We start from the raw sequence: 3,808 nt of genomic DNA on the forward strand, positions 1-3,808 counted from the left end.
CTGAGGTAGTAAATACTGCAAAATACAATGTGGTAATGGTTTTAAAAGAATAAAAGTTTGTTTCTCTCCTATATACCCAGTGCCAATGTGTCTTCTTGGTGGATGGCAGCTCTCCAACATGTTGAGAACATGGGACACAGATTCATTCCACTCTGTGACTCCACCATCCCATTTAGCTTCCTGTTCATCTGCATCCAGCTGACAATAGGGTAAAGAGAGTGTGGGGGAAAACCAGAAGTGGAACACATGAGTGGATTTCCTAGAATTCAGTCATATGTTCACACCTCAATGTAAGGGAATTGGGGAAATGTAGTCAAGCTGAGTGTCCAGGAAGAAGAAAACTTATATTTGGGTGAGCAGCTTAGTAGGCTCTACCACCATTGTATGCCTTAAGATGGATCAAAAGAAAAGAAAAATCATTAGTCAAGCAGTTAAGAGAGCATTATAAGATTTCATGCAGAAAATGATAGTGGTCAAGCTAAAGCGCTGAGACAATAAGTAGAAAAGTACTGTATAAATCATTTTAAATTGAAGAATCAACAGGATTGGATGTGAAGAGGTGTAGGATAACCTTATAAAAGTCATGATGCCAAGTAGAATTCTGTATGTGGGAAACCCATGAAATACATTTTCACATAATTCAGGAACTATAAACTGCAAACTTATTGGTACATAAAATGAACAATATTCCACAATAATCTCACTAGAAGAGATAAAAATAGACAAGATAGGTTCTTCTGCTAAAAGCACTTGCAATCTACTTAGATTGAATGCACAGAATATAGGCTTGGCTCTGACAGATTAACAGGATGAGTGAACAGGGAATTATGTGAAATCAAGCCTACAAATACAGAACTGAGATTCCCTTAAGCAGTAGTCGAAGCCATGATAGAGGTGGATGAGTTACCAAAGGAAATAACTAAAAAAGGTAAGAGAAGGTTGAAGAGAAAAAAACGCTTTGGTTATATATATATATTTTTTAAATTTTATGTTATGTTAGTCACCATATAGTACGTCTTTAGTTTTTGATGTAGTGTTCCAAGATTCATTGTTTATGTGTAACACCCAGTGCTCCATGCAAAACATGCCCTTCTTTATACCCATCACTGGGCCAACCTATCCATCCACCCTCCTCCCCTCTAAAACCCTGTTTATTTCTTGGAGTCCACAGTCTCTCATGGTTCGTCTCCCCCTCTGATTTCCTCCCCTTCACTTTTCCTTCCTTCTGCTAATGTCCTTCATGCTATTCCTTATGTTCCACAAGTAAGTGAAACCATATGACAATTAATTTTCTCTGCTTGACTTATTTCACTGAGCAAAGCCTTTGGAATAGAGATGAAACCTATCAAAGGCAAATGTTTACTTTAAAAATGAACACGAGCAAGGTAAATTCACTTATCTCCTTTTACTATAACCTAACCCCAGTAGTCTTGTGATTTATAGTCTTCTCATGCAAGAGCAGACAATTGTTACCTCCTGGATCTGGGCTCATTCTCACTCTCATAAGTGGAAAAATTTCTAACTGCCCCAGATGCTCTTTACTGGCCATCCTTTGCACTGGATAGTTTATTCAAAGACATCAAATTACTGTCCTTTCTCTTTTATGTGTAATAAAATTATTAAAATATAATTATATTTTATAATTATATTGATATATTAATAATTAAAATTTCATATGTTTATATAAATATATATAAATAAAATTATGTGTAGTTTTGTCTTCCTGATTTTGTTGTATGGTCTTTCAAAGCAGAGACTATGTCATACATAACTAAATGGATGCATAAAATGTGTTTTCACATATTTGTGATTTCCACAAAGCCTAACACAATTCCTAGCCCACAGAATATGAATTTTCTGCTAAATTATTAAACCTTAGTTGTATGGGTGATGATGTGGGCTTGGGTGGATGAGAACCTCTAACTCAAGCTTACTCACTTTGTAGACATGAGTGTCCAGGGCTAATTGTTAATTAGGCCCACTGACCACAGGGACCTGCCCCTGCCACATATTGGCTATCTAGGAATTCAGTAAGTCCAGATAGAGACACCACAACCATGGAAACCAAATGTGGTGGTTAGGAAGATCATTATACACAGTAACTTTATTAATAATTCTGGATTCCTCTCCTATTTCTGCTAAAGGATCCATAAGAGGAGACAACCAGTCTTTTACTCTTGGTTTCATTCCCCTGGGAGTCAGGGTTAACAGCAATGGGAAGACTTCTTCTTCATCCTCTCCCTGTTCATTTATCCCATCACACTGATTGGGAATCTGCTCATCATCTTGGCCATTCGCTCTGATACTCGCCTTCACAACCCCATGTATTTTTTCCTTGCCAATCTCTCCTTTGTTGACATCCTCTTCTCCTCTGTAACCATCCCTAAAATGCTAGCAAACCATGTCTTAGGCAGAAAAGCCATCTCCTTTAGGGGATGCCTAACACAGATGTGTTTCATGTTAGCCTTGGGTAACACAGATAGCTATATCCTGGCTGCAATGGCATGTGATCGTGCTGTGGTCATCAGCTGCCCACTTCATTACACAACAATTATGAGCCCTCGGACATGTGTCCTCCTAGTTGTTGGGTCTTGGGTGGTTGGAAATACCAATGCCTTCCCCCAAACTGTGCTCACAGCTGGTCTGTCTTTCTGTGGCAACAAGGAAGTGGCTAACTTATACTGTGACATTGCCTCTTTACTCAAGCTATCTTGCTCTGACATCCATTTTAATGTGAAGATGGTGTCTAGGGGTTGGTGTTTTCTGTGTGCCATTACTATACAACATCATCTCCTATATTCATGTCTTTTCCACAGTCTTACAGGTTCCATCCACCAAGGGTGGGCTCAAAGCCTTCTCTACCTGTGGTTCTCACCTCAGAGTTGTCTCTCTGTATTATGGGACAGTCATGGGCATGTATTTCCGCCCTCTGTCTAGTTACAGCCTAAAGGATGCAGTGATAACTGTGATGTATATCGCAGTGATCCCAATGTTAAATCCTTTCATTTATAGTCTGAGGAACTGAGACATGAAGGCAGCCCTGGGGAAACTCTTCAGCAAAAAACTCTCCTTATAACCAATGTGAGGTCATATCGGAAAGTCAATTAGAGTCACCAATTAGGATGCACTTGAAGATCCAGTCCCAATGTCCTCCCCTTCCAAGGATCTACATTTGTGCTTTCCAGCCACTGAATTACACTTCTTGGAAATCTTGTAACAGTTTCATGAGACTTCCTATTGAGATTGTTGATATGTACATGTTATTCTTTTTACAGCAAAGAATTATTGGGATCATGTTCCAGCTATGCTACTGACTAGATCTTTGATTCCATACCTAAATAATAAAAACAAAAATGTCTTCCTTGTCTGTCTTAGGGTGTGAGGGTCACAATACTTCATGCTTTGAAAGCTATAAGTCCCTATTCAAGTGCCAATTTTCTTGCACTACTACATTTCATCATTCCTACTTTGCTTGCAAACTTTGAGAGCAAGACCTGTGTTAACACATCACTCTATTCCCCCCAAAGCTGATCTTTAAACTGCAACCAATAACTGTGTGTGGAAGTGGAATGAAGAAATTCAATTTAAAAAAATGTAATCTGATAATAATCAGACATAATCAGCTTTGACATTAATTCCCATCCATCACATACCTGGTATCTCAGAAAGTTACTTTTTTAAAAGAGACTGATTTATGTGAGAGAGAGAAGAGAGAAAGAGAGTGTGTGTGTGTGAGAGAGGGAGAGAGAGAGAGAGAGAAGTTGGGGGAGGGGCAGAAGAAAGGGAGAGAGAGAATCTCAGGCAAACT

General features: G+C 38.9%; 1 pseudogene; it reads left to right on the plus strand.

Moving 5' to 3' along the window:
- Positions 1-885: 885 nt before the first annotated feature.
- LOC132003244 (olfactory receptor 1A1-like) lies at positions 886-3,076 on the plus strand (annotated as a pseudogene).
- Positions 3,077-3,808: the final 732 nt, after the last annotated feature.

The sequence above is a fragment of the Mustela nigripes genome, chromosome 16 (genome assembly GCF_022355385.1).
Source record: "Mustela nigripes isolate SB6536 chromosome 16, MUSNIG.SB6536, whole genome shotgun sequence".
Classification (NCBI taxonomy): Eukaryota; Metazoa; Chordata; class Mammalia; order Carnivora; family Mustelidae; genus Mustela; species Mustela nigripes.